The sequence below is a fragment of the Zosterops lateralis genome, assembly GCF_965231275.1.
Source record: "Zosterops lateralis genome assembly, chromosome: Z".
Lineage (NCBI taxonomy): Eukaryota > Metazoa > Chordata > Aves > Passeriformes > Zosteropidae > Zosterops > Zosterops lateralis.
Window position 1 is genome coordinate 39,490,916 of NC_139800.1, and position 18,046 is coordinate 39,508,961.

At 36.3% G+C, this 18,046-nt stretch overlaps 1 pseudogene across 1 annotated transcript; it reads left to right on the forward strand.

Moving 5' to 3' along the window:
- Positions 1 to 1,473: 1,473 nt before the first annotated feature.
- Positions 1,474 to 17,539, forward strand: LOC310923305 (DNA excision repair protein ERCC-6-like 2; annotated as a pseudogene). The gene is made up of 3 exons (XR_014592766.1): positions 1,474 to 1,553; positions 14,523 to 14,710; positions 16,303 to 17,539. The product of XR_014592766.1 is annotated as a DNA excision repair protein ERCC-6-like 2 (transcript).
- Positions 17,540 to 18,046: the final 507 nt, after the last annotated feature.

Below are 18,046 nucleotides of genomic sequence, written 5' to 3' on the forward strand. Positions count from 1 at the left end.
GAGTTCACAGATTAAATATTTGAACTGTAAAATCTTAAAGTCTTGACAGGGCTGGTAAAGGTACAGAAAAAGAAGTGGTGTGGGAGTTATAAACACCATGTGGTTGACTTGATTCCTAAAGTTTTAATTTTGACCACTGATGCTGCAGCTATTAAGCCATAGATGCTTTGGAACGTCTTTGTCCATCTGAAAATAACCACACTGAAATTGTTGTATTAAACCATCTGGATAAATCCAGATAAGTCTAATGATTGTTTTTAATTTTACAGAACTGAGAAATTTGGTGCTGAGTGAAATCATAACAAATTTTACAAATTTAATGTAAACTTTTCTTTTAATTATGGTATCCTTCAGTGCAAATGTGTACCTTGAGAGTTTTGGAATAACTGTTGGTTGGAATAACTTTGTATTTTTCTCATAACGTATCAGATGGTGTTCAAGAAGTGGCGTATATTCATTCAAATCAGAATGTGGTTGGATCCAGCAAGGCTGAAAATCACTTGAGCCGGTGGGCAGTGCGAGACGTATTTGAGTTGAAGCAATTTTCCCAGCTCCCTGCTAATGTAGCTGTCTGTAGTGCCAAGGTAAAGAGATATTTTTGGAAATGTCATTTGAACTTTTTTTATCCTCATTTTTCATCTTAAAAGGTCTAAAAAACTTGCTTTTCTGTTACTGGCCACCATGAATGATCAAAGACACTGAGGATGAGAGGAAGAGAATGCTCAGTTGGAAGTCTGATGAATTACTTGGTGTTTTTGGGGTGGCTTTTCCATTAGCCAGCTTTGAAAGAGTTGGGAGTTAAACAGCACCCTCTGTGGGGTTTTTCCGTGAAAGAAATGGTAAGATGAAAGATTGGGGTTTTAAAATCAAATTCTGTGCCATGTTTTTCTGATTCAAGCCTTGAAAAAATCTTCAGTTTGTCCTGGATCCAGTTAATAAAAATCCAGTTGTCACAGTGCATTCTGGAAACTCTGTAGCATAAATATTTGAACACAAATCAGTTTTGCAGACTCTCTTGGGGAGGTGAACATTTGCAGTTGCTATAGTTGAGTCAAACTATCTATGTTTAATGTGTTAAATATAGAACTAGAGTTTACTAGGAATTCTTATTTGCAGCAACAGATACGTTTAATGCTTTTTATTGGTCCTGTAGCTTGTTTAATTGCATTTGGTATACATGCAAATCTGGAATAAATTCAGGTACAGCTTCCAGGTTTTTGTTCTTATTACACAGTGGTTTTAATCTGCTCTCATTATCTGGGTACTTGGTTGCTTGCTTTGTAATAAACATTTGCAGTTTCTAGACTGATTTTCAAGATTAGCCACAAGGACAGAATAAGTAATTGATTAATGTGCAGCTTAGTCTTTACAGGCATGTTAGCTATCATTACAGAAATTGTAGACATATGACTGTGTTGTTCTGGGGTTTTGAACATCCGCAGTGGGTAGAAGAGTTTCTTCCAGTGCTTTGTTGAACTGTATTTAATTAAGCCAGTAGCAGAGCTGCCAAGAATTTTTATACTGGGAAGATCAAAACAGGCAAACCAGTAAAAGTAAGGCCTTTTCAATTGTAACACGTTTGATTAGAATGTCCCTCATTAGCAGAAAAGTTGGTCAAAAATACTCAAGAGTACCGTAAGAAGGTACTTATTAATTGGCAATGGCTGACAACATTATTAAAACCAAATAAAAATGAAAGAAAACTTTGAAGAGAGTACTTTGACTAAGTGTCTATTGAGCCGTCTCTGTTCAAAACTAGTTTGTGGTGTTTATGTAACTTAGAGCTTGCTATGTAGAATTATGTGACTGCAAGTATGCAAATTAACTTCTCGTGATTAACTTGTCAGTCAGTTTTTTTAAGGTATGCACTTTTCGTGCAGAAGCAACAGTAGTATCACTCCTCTTGGAGGGCTAAGTAGGAAGAACAACATAAAAAATTATGGAGAAGGCTGCCTCTTTTTTCACTTCCTGTTATTCATTTGTGTGAAGGCACTAATGTAGAGATAAAATCTAGATGACAGCCTAATCTTACATGTGGCATGTTGAGCTTTTTGCGCTCTGCTTAAAAAGAGAGCTTTCTAGACAACTTTGAAAGGTTCTCTACTTAGAATTTTACTGCTACTGACAGTCTTTATTCATTACTTTGTATTTTCTTAGAAGGCATTTGGTAGAAAAATGTGGTCACTGTTAAGCTTCTGGCCATCAGGCTTTGCTGGTCATTTTTCACTTACTTGCCATCAAATGAAGTTAGGATGTTCACTGTCTGAGCATCTACTTGTTTTATCACAAACAATGCTACTTTAAAAAAAATCAGTAGATTAAAGTAGCATCATGTGTAATATTAAAAATACAGCTGAGTCACTTAAATTTCCAATATTGTTTCAGGTAAATAAAATTACAGTTTTGAATGTTGGAATGTTAATTGGAAACTGATCGTTATTGAAAGAAATATGAAGTTTAGTGAGAAATTTTTAAATTTCCTATTGATGTAGATTTCAAGTGTCATTAGTCTAGCAGTTTCTCAGAAATTGTTGTGTAGCTCTTTCTGTTGGCTGTGGGTATCAGTTGTATTAGATTCTTAATTAGAAGCTTTTTTTACAAAGTATTTATGTTGAAGCTTTATGTGATAACATCGTGTAGGCACCTGAATTATATTTATGCTCTGATAATATATATGTCCCTTCTTAAGCACAGTTAATTGAATTGTTTAATTTCTAATTAGAAGCGATCAAGTAAGGTGATTTTCATTTCATAGACAGGTCTGCTAAGGACCAAAAAGTATAATGTCCTTTGTGCTGTTCATTTTACTTATGCCAACTCTGTCTTCCTACCTTACAATTTCGCTCAGTAAGCAGTCTGTAATAATACATTTCTGACTTAATAAATTTTAAATACATTTTTCAAGCAATTTTTAAATCTCTGTGAAAGGGGTTCAAGAATTCTGAAAAACTAGAAGTATTCTGTTGAATTGGATGAGTTGTAAATTGGGAAATAGAAAATTCCTACAAATCCTGCTGGAAAATGACATTTCTGTTTCAAGCTTACATAGAAATCTGGAATGACAGGGATAATAAGCAGTATAGTAAGCTAAAGTAATTAATAAAGAAAACCCCTTGTAAGAACATTGACATGTTGATTTCTTGTTATTGACTAGCAATCTAATCACATTTTGGATTCAGTATTTCTCTTGAACTTTTAGAGCTTAGGTGAAGGTCTTTAGTTTCAGTAGCCAATTTATGAAAATTATTTAAGTACGAGTAACAGAAAAAAGTTGCTGGAAAGCACTGCAAAAGAATTTCTTTTCCTAGTTGTCTACCGATAGTAGCTAAAAGTATAAATTAGGTTTATTAGTGTTTCATTTATTGTTGAATCATGGAGACTAATGTAGTTCCTTAAGTTGTAGTAGCTGCTTAAAGCTGGAGCAGGCTGCAAAACCTGTGATATTTCTTCTTTGAAAGTGAGAGAGGTTCCATGGAAAGGAGATCCTTGAGACTCAAGTTAGAAGGGATAGGAGGCAGCAAGTCCGGTTGCTCAAAAGATAACTGAAGGTATGTAGAACATCGTAAGAACATGAGGGACTAACAAGCTTGTATTTAAATTGGTTATAAAAAAAGTGTAATATTTGAACACCTTTTCTTACCTCAAATTTCACCTTGGTGATCTTTTCCTTCCTTGAGTTTAGATCTGCACAGTTGGCACTAGTGTAATTCTCAGTCAAGTCTCTCTTAATCTTTTAAACTGTAGGCTTCAATCAAGCTTATTTTTTTATCCAGGAATAAGTATTCAGTCTATCCTTAATTTTACCTGGTCTAGTATTAGCTACGTTTTCTCTGAACAGGTGGAACATACTATTTTAATCTGCTATTGCTCTGTCCCTTTAAAGGCCTAATGAAATAAAATTTTGATGCTTTTTATGAGAAATAGATCTTGCTACTATTTCTTTTTTCTTGCTTGCTTTGTTCTCCAGGTTCCATAACAATCCTGGATTCAAGACTGCAGAGCCCTTTACTCTTCTTTCCCCAGAGCTGACGGGGAGTGCAGACATATTATCTATATATGGTTTTTAAAGGAATTTTGCTAACTGGCTAGTTTAGCTAGAATGTTCGCATTTATAGTATACTGAGTTTTTAGTCTGTATTTCTACAAGTACTGTATGACTCTGGAAAACAGTTTGGTAACCAGAATATAAGGTACGCCATCAAGAAACAAAAACAAGAAATCACAACTCTCTCACAATGTAGCAGCTATGAAAGGTGAGATAAAATCCAGAAGTAATAAATGTAACAGTATAACCTATGCATTAATTTTACAAGCAAGAAAACCATAATTTGATTGTATATGATTAGTCAAAATAACTGCTGTCCAGCACCTGAATTAAAGAAAGTTTGTGTATGACAATAGTAGTAACAAACATATGTGGAAAGGTATTTTATCACATCATCCTGAGTAAAGGAAGATAAATTGTGGAACATACTCGTTTTATCACAGAAGTCCATGTGATTGCATAAAAATAGAATATATTCTGCCTATCAAGTGAGTTGAAGCAGCATTCTCAGTGAAGAAAGACATTGTCAAGTTGTTACAGAATGGGTTTTCATATGTAGTCATCTACAGCGGTGGAGATTCATTTATAGTTTATTTTGCAAATGTGATGAGGGAAGTACTTGAAGGACTAGAATTAACTAGAGTTTTTTGACAGACGTGGCATGATACCTCCTAAATGTAGAATGGTTAGAATTAGAACTATAATAAAAATACTGTAATATTAATAGTTCCTGTATTGAATGTAATTACCCTTTGTGTGAATATTGTCTGTATTCTCACCATGGCCCACGACTGTCAGTATTGGATTGCCATAGATTTTGAGAAGAAAATACATAAGAACGATAGACTATGACTCTCAAAGTTCATCTGGTTCAAACTCCCTGGAATTGGTAGAGACATCATCAGCTAGATAAGGTTGCTTAGAGCCATATCCAACCTGACCTTGACTGTTTCCAGGGGTGGGGCATTGTGGTGGGTTGACTGTGGCTGGATGCCAGGTGCCCACTCAGTCACTCTATCACTCGCTTTCCCACTGGGACAGGGGAGAGAATAAGATGGAGAATGACCACCAGGATGAGATGAAGCAGTTTTATTACAGCAAAAGAAAGAAAGAAGCAGAGATCTGCATGCTCAAGAGCTAGAGAGGATAAAGATCAGTCTCTACTTCCCAGCAGCAGTGATGTTCATACACTACCTGGGAAGCTGGGAAGAAGGCGAACATTGAAGACTCACAAATGCCCACCCTCCTTCCTCTCTCTCTTAGCTTATATATCTGAGCTGACATCATATGGTGTGGAATATCACTTTGTCTAATTTGGGTCAGCTGCCCTTCTTGTGTCCCTTCCCAGGATCTTGCCCATTCCCATTCCCTTTGGTGGGGGAAGGAATGTCAGAGGGATAGCTCTGCTCAACGGTAGCCAAAACACTGGTCTGTTATCAACACCCATTCAGCTACCAGTGCAGAGCACAGCACTGTAAGGGCTGTAAACTTTACCTCAGTCAGACCCAATACAGGCATCCACCACCTCTCTGGACAATGTGGTGCAGTGTTTTGTGATCTTCACTGCAAAAAGTCACCTTCCTTGTGTCTTATCTAGATCAAACCCAGGCCCTGCTAAGAAGCCTTTCTCCATCTTTCTTAGAGACTCCTGTTAAGTACTGAAGGGTCACAGGAAGTTATCTCCAGAGTCTTCTCTTCTCCAGGCTAAATAATCCCAAGTCTCTCAGCCTTTCCTGGTAGGAGAGGTGTTCCATCCCTCCAGTCATTTTTGTGGCCTTCCTCTGCACTAAGAGCAGAGGGACAGAATCACCTGTCTTGAGCTGTGGTCACACTTCTTTTGATGCAGCACGGAACAGTAGGATAACCTTCCCTCAAAGAGTTGATGTTTCTGAGAGTACTTTTTATGCAGAAGGAACTCATGTGTCAATACTTGGAGGTGCTTAGAGCCTCAGTAATCAAAACAAATCTGGGGATTTCTGTTCCATGCAGAAGTGTGGCAGACAGCTGTTTTTGAAGAAGTGGAGATACAGATTAGGGTGTATAATAGTACATCTCATCTTCCTTTATAGTTATAAACTTTGCTTGCATGCCCCAGAGCCTAAGTGACACAGAAAGTAGTCAGATGTGTCTCTGCAGTTTGAGATCTCATGCTACTTATAATCTTTACTAAGAACTCATGAGTGTTAAAGCATGAGTTTCATTTCTATTTGTGATGCAGGGAGAATCACACAAGGCTATAGTAAACACCTTGAGGTAGAAAATGTGTGTCATTCAGTGTGGCACTTGGCCAGTCCAGTAAAAATTACTGAGAGCTGTTATATGACAACAAAACACACTTGATGTGCTGCTTCACTGAAGGTTATTCATAGGAAGGGTTTTCCAGTCTACTGTATACATGTGTGAGGGAGGAAGGTTATTTTGCAAGTTAGTCTACTGGAATAAAAAACTTGGTTTTTTCCAGGATTTTTTTTTGTTGGGTTTAGCCTGATTTGATGACATTGGGCAATCTGTGTTCTGCACTTGCGCTGAAATTCAAGTGTTGTGCAAATGGACTTTTTAAACATTTTATTTTCATTAAACAAGTGGAAGATTGCTGTCTCTATATATATTATATTGCTGTCACCATATGTTAAGAACATAGATGAAAACCAAAAAGAGCTATCTTGTGTAACCACAGAAAGAATATGGAAAACAAAAGCTTCTTAAAGCAAACATGTGAAATGAACTTGTAGACTGTGCATAGTGCAAAGCCAGACTGTAATTTTCCGAGCAGACTTATATTTACTTCAGCCTTTCAGAGAGGAAAAAAAAAGTCTTGAGTAATTCATGTGATATTTTGCTCAAAATTATTCTGACATTAATTTTGGGGAAAGAATGAAAGTGTTAGCAAACTCTGCAAGGCCTTAGTCATCTACTAAGTATTTTTAGAGGTTTTGAATTTGTGGTCTTTTTTTTTCTTGGTGGACTCCAGGTTCCAAAGCAACCTGATTTTCAGTGCAGAAGGTTTTTACTTCTTTAGGTTTTTTGGTAAGTTGCACTGAAACTTTTATTTGTGAAACTTCTTCTTAGCTACTGTAAGAAAGAGAAACCTCCCAGAGGCAAGATTTAAATATCTTATTCTAATGTTTCTAGTCTATTCTGAACTAAATGACTGCATTTCTTAAAGAATTTCCTGATTAATTTATGTGTTAATTGGCAAAACCAGCTTATGTGAAATGTTTTGCACAGTATGGAAGTCTGGGATAGTCTTTCTCTAGTTCTTATAGAGCTGAATTTGTGCAGTATTTCTTCAATAGGAGTCCAGGGTGTGGAGGGGGGACTGTGTGATCATGGGGAAGTCTTTGGAGAAGGCTTCTGTCTTTTCACAAAAAAAGACACAAGATGAGAACAGGACATACTAAGTAATTTGAAAAAGTGATGATGTCCCACATTAGAGCAAGTTTGCACTTTTTAATATCTGGAAAAGTATTAGTTGCAAGACTTTGTACTATTCCTGTTTAGTACGTGAAGACTTTTTTTCTGTCAACTGCATGTTTTCAACTTAAGTTTACTTTAAGTTTTACTGAAAAGAAATGTACAAAGACAGCCATTCAATTGAGGATTAATCACTATGGCAACAGAAATGTGGTGACTGAAAAGGGGGAGGATGTATTCTCCCCTCAGCTTCCTGCCAGCTGTCATATTCAACCTCTGCGGCATGAATTCAGGCCAAAATATAGACTGTGACCAGCTCTAAGAAACTTTATCTGTATTTTTATAAATTTGTACAAGAATTGCACTATAAAGGAAGGCTTAATCCCCTGAATTGGATGACAGACATTTGGCACTATTGCCAGTGTTTGACAGAGAAATAACGAGATGCTTTGTAGTAAAACCTGGATTAATGGTAAACCCTTCTTTATGTTATTGCAATGTGGTGTAAATGAGAAAACTAAGCATGCTGTCAGCCTAGGAAAAAACATGCCCTTTGTATATCCAATGCAGATTTAAGTACTGTTGAGAATACTGTAAATACAAAAGTTGTGTCATTAAGAACTCTGTTTTATCTTATTTGTATTACATTGACGTTTTGTAGATTATTTAAACAAAGACTTTCTGTCAATTGTAGGAACTCTGATTGCAGTGTGTTTGCACAGCTTTTAGATTCAACAAGTTTAGATAGTTGTTTACAAAGAGTAGGCTTTTGGGAGATAACATGCCTTTGTCCTTGCTCTTCTAGGATGGGGAAATACTCAGCTTTAAAGTAATTGTTCCCAAATAATTGCCCTGTAATGCTGCTTTATTGAGTTTACTGGTTCAATTTGCAGTGGAATTCACCATTCCACTGTTCTGCTTTTGGTTGTGTTTTTATAATGTAGTGAGTTAATATGTGTCATTCTTTGAAGCTTGTAGTGGAGTTTTCATTATGATGTATGTGCATGGCCTTTGGTTTTGCTACTCTTTGATGGAAGGATGAGAGGGTGAAGGAAGATGGGTGCAAGTCCACAGCGTCTGCTGGAACAGCAGTTACCTTAAGCTTTGAATTCTGAGACAGACTGTGTACCTCCTCTCATTCTCACTAGTACTAATAACTCTGTTGATGCAAGGTCAGCTTTTTGGTGAAAGACAATGATATGCCTTACAGGAGTTACTTCATGTAAAGTTTCAAAAACTTAAGTAAGATTGCTCCTAATGAAAAATTCTTGCCTGATTTAGAAGATTACCTGAGAGTAGAAGAAACAGACTCAGAAGTAAATGTGAAATAGAGAGGATGCAATCTGATCTCATGATATAGTAGTCAATTCCCCAGTGCCAAGCAAAAGATTAGAGTTTATGCAAAGTCGTTTTGTCTGTTTATGCAGTAAAGCTGCATGTAACATACATGGGGAAATGACTACATTTTACTCTAAAATTTATGTAATTTTATCAGCTTTAATTTTACTGTTCTCTTGGAGTTCGCAAAATACTTTGGAGGAGTGATTTGGATTCGTAATAAATCACAGAACCATTAGGTTGGAAGAGACCTTCAAGACCATCGGGTGCAAACCAGCCCTAACACCTCAATTAAACCATGGCACCGTGTTCCATATCCAGTCGTTTTTTAAACACATCCAGGGATGGTAACTACACCACTTCCACAGACAGACAATTCCAGTACTTTATCACTCTTTCCATTAAAAACTTCTTCCTGATATCCAACTTACATTTCCCTTGGTGAAGCTTGAGACTGTGTCCTCTCATTGCTGCCTAGAGAAAGAGACCAATCCCCACCTGGCTACAACCACCTTTCAGGGAGTTGTAGAGAGTGATAAGGTCACCTCTGAGTCTCCTTTTCCAGGCGAAACAACTCCAGCTCCCTCAGCTGTTCCTCACAGGGTTTGTGTTCCAAGTTCCACACCAGCCTTGTTGCCTCCTCTAGATGCACTCAAATATCTCAACATCCTTCCTGAACTGAGGGGCCAGAACTGGACACAGCACTCGAGGTGTCGCCTCACCAGTGCTGAGTACAGGGGAAGAATGACCTCCCTGCTCCTGCTGGACACACCATTCCTGATACAGGCCAGGATGCATTTTCTGCTAATGGTATTCATTGTCTTCACCATGTAGACCTCATTTTTTAAAGAAACTGCATAAAATTTTATGTAGACACTATTACAATTTATCTTCCTTGACATACAAAATAATTTAGGAAGGAGTTCTTGTGTGACATGACCATGTTCTAGATTGCCTTTAAGAAGTCCCTTCCAACTCAAACTATTCTATCAGTCTGTATAGAAAAAAGAAGGAAGCAACACCAAGAATGGACAGTCAGCTATCAAACATTTCTTGATATTTTGTGTATGTCCTGACAGCAGAGATCCATGGTAAAATGAAGCCAGTATGTAGCGATAGCATATAGAAGGATCATAATCATTAATATAGAATCGGAAAAGCTGCCAGGGGGAAAAAAACCCAAACCAATAAAAACCTCCAAACCAGACCAAAAAAACCACAAAGAAAACTGCAAAGGGGAAAAAGATTATTTGAAATAATTTAAAATTTTAGCTTGTGCAGATAAAGGCATTGGAATGCAGTATCAAATCATCAAATTAATAGCAATAATGCAAAACCAACTTCAAGCCACAGTATATTGGGAAAGTCTTGAGTTTTCTCAGGTTTTGCGGGAAGTGGAAAAATAACAATTTGCATGTGGCATAGTGGTTTGTTATTTGCTTGTAAGATGCATTTTAAGAAGTCAATCATACTGAATTTACTGTGTTTCTTTCTTTTATATTTATGGAGTGACTGCAAAGCAACTAGACATTTTAGAAGGCTGTTCTTGTTTATTATAGAAATGTAAACAATGAAACTGTGCAAAGATAAGTATCCTGGATATCTGGCAGCAGTGGTTACGTACACACCTAAGGAGAAAGGTGTTTCAACATTGGGTGCAAGTCAGAGGGATTATTGATGACTGGAATTCAGTATCTGGCACGATGGTTATTGTAGGGATACTTTGGGTAATGAGGCACTAAAAAAAGGAACGTGCTTGAACACAGTGCAGCTATGGCTGAAGAATAAATCTGCAGACATTTTCAGATTCAGGCTTCTGAAGGATGTTCGTTATCTTCCAAGTCGGGTTTCTTAACAAACTGCCACAGACATGAGACAGCTTGAAAAACAAGTATCCATGAATCTCTGTTTCCCTTTCTTTTCTACTCATCTTACTCCCAGCTTCTGGCCACTAACTCTCCCATATCTTTTCATCTTTCTGTATTTAAAAAGGTGAAACATTGTGGACTTTTGCCTTGCTTGAAGGGACTAAAGAAAAGGAAGTTACTGCCTAAAGGTCTCCAGTTGTCTCAGTCGTGTCTGGTGATGCATATACATGGATTAGCATTCGTTGTTCCAGAGTATAGAGCTGCCTCTTTATGCCTGTTATAGGAAGGACAGATACTGAAGTTTCGTACTGTCAGATAGACGAAAATTTAGTTTGGTAGGTATATACTGTTTTTAAATAACGGCTGTCACTAGGCATCAGGAGACAGATTGCTGTACAGAGCTAACAGGTCCAAGAATTGTAGATTCAAGATGGAATCTTGAAGTGGAAGTTACTGCTGCATTGTAACAAGTTTTTGCTTGGTGCCTAATGTTCATTCTTCTTGAAGAGTGTTACCCTTAAATGAGTTGTGTGACACTAAATGTGAAGATAGTCTAGCATTTTTTGCTAGACTCTTGATTGCTGCATCCTCTTAGATAATATATAATTCAAAGAAATCAAAACTCATTATTGGTATCCAATATACTTTCAAGAGTAAGGGAAGTATGTAACGAAAGAAGGGATTGAAACCATCATAGATTAAATGGAACATGAAAGGTATTTTTCAGTTGTACTAAGAGTTCCTGGGATTTGTGAATACTTTAGAAAGCATTTTCTGCACAACTACTTAATTATCTGTCTTCCTTCCCATTGCAATATAAAAAAAATGTCTTAAGAGTAAGTGTAGTAGATCAAGGGGCAATAGGAGAAGAAAACAAGGATAAGACAGGAAGGACTGGCTACAATTTTGTAGGGTTTTCCGTAGTTCACAATAGCACTTCATAACTTCATTTTATTGTACTTTCATTAACTTTTTCTTTGCATTTAGTGGGATATTTCTGGAGTGCAACTTTTTCTCATTTAGTTTTTTCGGGTAAAAAATACTGCTTTCTACTAAACCACTTGCGTAGTCTTTGTCTTGTATGTATGCCTTTGAAAGTAAATAAAATGTGCATTTCTTTTGAACTTGCTGTGAAAGTTTTCTTGACATAATGGAAATGCGCAAAGTTTAATGAAGTAATAAAAATACTGCATTCAATAATTCAGTCAAATTTTTTTTATCTTTGATGTCAATGTAATTATTTTGCTGCACCTCCTATCCCTCCCTGCCAAGTTTATGAAAACAGAAATGTATAATGGTGTTACTGATAATTCAATATAGACAAACATAATTTGTCAGATGACCAACAAGTATTGGTCAAGTTTAAGTGAAACTTCTCCACTTTGATCTGTAAAAATTTTAGAACGTGCACTGCAAAGGCATATTAAAGTATTTAAATACTTAGTAAAGACTTTCTTCATTGATGTGTTTCTGTTGATATTCTTTTAACATACAGCAGACACTGTATGCTATAGCATACAGTATTTTTGTTTCTTTTATTATTCCATTGTACAGTATCCAAATATGACATATTGAATGTCACATGGAGTGTGACATTCAATAATATAAACAGATTAAATGTGCTGATGTCTGTAGAATTATGGGAATCAGAAGCTCCTAGCTAAATCAAGTTGTCTTAATTTCAGTCTTTCTTTGTGTTTTATGCATGTGATAAGTTTGATAGATAATTTGTGCAAACATGACCAGCCCTACACAGTCAACATGGCATTTCATGTAGAAGCGAGGAGTGTGGACACAGTAATTTGTCAGTGAAAGGGCTTGAGGGACAGAAACATATATATATATATATATAGCTGTTGAAAAGAAATTTTCATTATGAGATCAGTGATTTAGAGGGCATATATTGAAAGATAATTTAAAAGATACTGGCCATGAGAGAGATGAATTTAGGAGGGCAATACAGGAAGTCAAAAGAAAGCAAAATAGCGTAGAATGTTGACAGTACTGGAATATTGACTGAAGTTTTACTTTTTTGATAGTAATGCTAATGGAAAGAATATTTTCATCTCATTTTGCAAATCTTACTTGTACATAGACCCTGTCATCCATTGTATCATCCAGAGTAATAAACATCAGATTTGACCTTTAAGAAACATGGAGACATCCAAAAAACCTAAGTGTTTCAGGTTTATTTTAAAAATGTTTATTTCTTAAACAAAGAAGTTCCTGGATTTAGGCGCTGGGTGTTGGGCTTTCTAAAATGTTCACCAGTTCAGCAGAGTCAGTTGTTGTCTTTCAGCCTAACTGGGTATCATGTAATGAACTGCCTTTGCTCTGGAGAGCTGGGAAGTTTTTCAGGAGGAATTCACAATGGCTGTAGACTTTCACTGGAATTAGCTCCTGTGGTTCTTGAAATAACTTTTTTTACAATAACTTCTTCTGCCTTGAGTTAAAAAAACCCCACCTTTAAACAACTTATTTAAATAGAGGAAAAGATGTTCTTTGAATGTATTTGGTGGTGTTTTGATGTTGTTATTTTGGGTGGTGCAGTGTACCTAAAATTTTATACTTCCAGAACTAAATAATTGCCTTTTGTGCATTTATATGCAATTAGCAATACTTCTAACATTAAATGTGGTTCTCTGCAAAGACAAGCGTTTTTATAACTCCCAGTGTGTTTGCAACACTTGGCTTTTTTCCCAAAGATTTTAAAAATCTTCTATGTTTGAACAGATGTGTATTACTGCCTCTTATATTTTCGTCTTGTTTAATGAGAGGTAGATTGGTGCTTATTTATGGGGGTTTAACATAACTTTAAGACAAGCATTGACGTGGTTAGTTTTTTGTTCTATTCAAGTTATACTTCCTTGAACTAAAATATACAGCCCTGATTTCCTGCCAGTGCTGTCTTATTGTGAGATCAGAATACTATGAGTATTTTTCATGCAAAAAATACATAAAAATGAATATTTTTAAAAACTATGATTTCTTTCTTCCCTGAAAATACATTTTCTAAGTAAAATTCTGTATTACCCATCATACTTTAAAAAAAAATAGGTTAACAAATGTATACAGAACCAGCAAGATAACTGTAGAATATTTATGCTGTAGGTAACATCTACTAGTTCAATCTTAATTTTGTTACTAGTATTATACTATTATTGGGAAAATAGGTTTTTTTATCTCAGTTGGGATGGGTTTCAGTATTGCGTAGAGTAACATAATACTGAAGTAAAATTTTAATCTTTGGAGCTGTACATTTGTCTTAAGTGAAAATATATGCATGTAGGTTCTGTAATATTAACATCTCTCTCTGTGTGCTAGCTTGAGGTTGCTTACCACAGTAGTGGGGTGAGAACGCCTGTGGGAATCTAAAGCTCAAGAACATTGTGAACAGCCCATGAAAATAAAGGAAATGGACACAGATCAATTTGGAAAAACATTGGAAAGAAACAGTGTAGATCTGAAACCAAATTTTGAACAGCCAATGACAAGGTGTGAATGCAATTTGTGATTTCATCTCTAAGGTAGTGTTAGTATGGAGACTGAGGATATCATTAAGCAGCTATATTTTGGCAAAGGGGAAATTTTGATGAGAATTTGTGAGAATTTCAGAAAACTAATCCAGGTTTAAATGGGATCATATTTTTGTGCAAGATATCAGAGAGCCAAGTCTTCCCTTCAATGTTCCTGGAGGTTTGTGACTGAGTAAGGAGTCTGCGTTTCAGCTCTGAATCCCAATCCTAGTTGTTCAGTCCAGTAATGCTCATTATAAGGGACAGAATTGGGTGCAGTTGGGTGCATTGTTACATCAGAGGCACAGCTGTTCTAATGATTTCAATGTCTCATTTTACTAGAAAAATTATGATGTCCCAGAAGACAATACTTCACAGAAGAAAGTTGTTAAGGAAAAGCAAGAAGTGTTGATGAACAGTAAGCAGCATCATCTGTATCTTACGCACCCTGTGACCCAGAGAAACAAAAAAGTACACAGAGTAGGTTCAACCACCTTCTTGATTGGAAAGACACCCAAAGGAATACGCAGGTGAGATTATTTTCATGAGTTGGAAGTAAAATTCTAAGGTTGAAACAAACTTCCCTTTGAGTAGTTGCATTTATCTTTGTTTCAACCCTACTCAGGGAACGCTGTTACTTTCTATGGGAAGAGTGGAACTAGTGGGAAGCTAGTGGGAAACTTCAACTCACACTACTCTATGAGTACTGTAATTGATAAATAACATGAATTAAACCCACAAATTACTTGAACATGTTGATTCAATTGTCATAACTGTGTAGATGTCATCACCATGAGTGTTTGTAGTATTTGCATCATAGGCTACTACAAAACAGTGTTTAAACTGTACAGAAAGGAGGCATTTTGTGGTGTTAGTTTCTGACTGCCGACTGATTTTGCCCAGATTTCATTGTACTGCTATTAAAAAAACTGGGCTTCATGTTTCTTTTTTAGTTTGGGGCTCAATATTTTTCGATACCTCTTTTAGGGGTTTTCCCCTCTTATTTTTGGAGGGATAATAATTTTTTGTTTCCTTGTTTTCTTTTTTCCCAGATGATTGTATTATTAATATGAATATTAAATTCCTATGTTATGTAGATGTAAGTTCAGTAAAAATAGCCTGGTGGTTTGTGGAAATAGAGAGTGAAAAGCTGTAGCTAGCTAAGAAAACCTACAGAACAGATATTTGGTATATATTTTTAATTTGCCTCGAGACAAGTAAATTACTATATGAAAGTTGGTATTTAGGTAATGCTGTAAGCATTCAGAAGCTGTCATATCAGCTAGCTAGCTGGTTCTCAGTTATCCATACTGTTATTGTCAAAGTGCCAGTAATTGTTGGGTTTGTTTACTGTTATAAACACTGAATAAATATTTATGAGGCAGGTAAAGGATAGCCTTTCATTATAAAAATGTTCAAAATTGTAATTAGTTATGAAAAATTCATTGAGGTAAAATTTTCAAGGGCAGTGAAGTGACTAAGGCTGTTATTCCATGATCCTAAAGCTATATCTAGCAAAAAGCTTTTAACAATGCTTTACCATTGAGCAGATTATCTGTTAGCACCTGGCATGCAGTTAGACTTTAGAAGTACACATGGACATGCCACAGGGTGAATGAGGATAATTGCATGCCTCAGTTTGTTGTAATTGTAGGGCAGAGTGGGAAGTTGTCGGGAGTCACCATGCTCAAATAATTGGAGCTAGCCAGTCAAGTGGTATTTGAGGCAGACAGGGTTAAATCTTACTGGCTTTTGGAGCCCTCATACAGGAAAGGCAATGTTTCATACCCTTTCTCCAACTTGGGATTGTTGGAGAAAAGATATGAAACGTACCTCCCCAGCCTTCCAGTGAGGTTCCCTGATCTCAGACTAGGATTACCTCAACTAGAGTGATCTATTTTAATGAGAGCTTGGCTTTTTAGCAGAAACAAATATTCTGTAACTGTCCGGGTAGGATGGTCTGGGTAGGTAGACAATGCTTGTCTCCTGTGCATGCATTTATCCAATTTTTGTTTCTCAAGTCTTCTTTAAAAGGACTTGGAAAAACTGTTTCCTCTCCATTTCTCACACCGCTTGGTTAAGGATGTCAGTATAACATATTTTTCCTTCTTGATAATTACAGGAGACAATTTGAGGAAATGGTACCCCACTTCAATATGGAATCAGTAAAAGACCTTGCAGAACATATTGCAAAAGCTACATCAGAGACCAGGCAGAAGATGTTGAAGGACTTCTATGTTTCCAAGCATCCAGAGATGGAGTCTTTCTTCTCACTTGAAGTACCAACAGAAGCTTCACATTACTGTGAGGAAAGAGAAATGGCTACAACACACTCCAGAAAAAGAAAATCCATTGTTAATTTTGGAAGATCTAAGTCTAGACCTTTGTCAGCTAGCAGACTACTTCTGAGTGGAACTACAGAAACACGGACCCGGGAGAGCCATAAAGGAGAAGCAGAACAGCTTCACAAGGACTTCTACTTGCAAGATATGTTTGTTGATGCAAAATATAAACAATCACCCACTGTTGCTACTCAACATATCCAAAGAAGAAACAGTCAGGCATTCAAGGATTTTATGGCATCTGGCTCATTAAGCAGTAAATCAGAAATTATTGAGGTGCTGCCTGTAAAAAGCTGTGAAGGACAGCCAGTCTCAGAAGGAACGCAGCTGCCAAAAAAAAGATCCCTGTCTCAGTCAGAAAATGGGGAAAGTAAAGCTCAGATTTGCAAGAAAAATTCTTTTGTGGACTTACTTGGAGATACCTCTATTCTCAATGAAATCTTCAGAAGTGATGGAAATGGGTCTACAGGATCACCAAGAAGATTCTCTTCAGGACAAGCAGAAAAATCAAAGGGGAGACCAAAAGATTTCTGGGATATGCTGAATGAACAGAATGAGGAGAGCATCAGAAAGCTCACAGATATAGCAGTAATAGAGAAGCTTTGTGAAAGAGCCCCTCATTCCACAGTGACAGAAGAGAGAAAAGTGTGTGAAAGTTCACTTTGGAAAAGAAATGAAACTTTTTTGTGGAAAAAATACAGTGCAGATGATTGAGATGAACTATCCACTGCTAAATCTTGTAATGTAGTAAAATGAAAGTTTTCTATGTAATTTGCACTGTAACTATTTTATTTGAACTTTGAGAGCATTGTGCCATAATACATGGTAATTCCATGAAATTAAAGGTAAAATGATGAATTTGTATTTATAGTGATACAGAACTACATTTTACAATTGCAAATATGTATGCAATTACATATGCAGTGTATAGTATATATGTGCATAGTTGTGCATATGTAATATTTTAACCTATGATACATAATGATTTTATATTAAACTTTTCTAAAATTTTCTGTGTGCACTTTGCTTTCTTTTATTTTGATTATTTTCCTAGGCTCAGTGGAAGTACTAAGTAATTTTTTCCATTTACTTAAATTTGGACATTGTCGGTCATCTCAACACAGTTTAGAGATAAAGGATTTGACAATAATATTTCATATATTTTCTGAGGTGCTAGAGACTGGAGGACTTCCTGAGACAGGGATGATGTCTTTGTGTCTAGTATCTTTTGTTTGCGTTCATTTTTTAAAATCATGGAGGATTCCCATCCTCCATGATTTTACTCAGCCTCTATAGCTATTTCAAATCTTCATGGTGTCGTATAAAAGTGGGTTTCTCAGCTTATTTGATATGAAGAACCACATAGGTTTTTTTATTGGATCTTTCTCATTAAATGATGTTAGATGTCAAATTTCATCTCATTACACTATCATCTTCTTTTTTTTTTTTTTTTTTAATTTTTATAGACTTCTGTCATGTCTTTGTCAGGGAATATGCAGCACAGTATGTGTGTTGGAAATATGC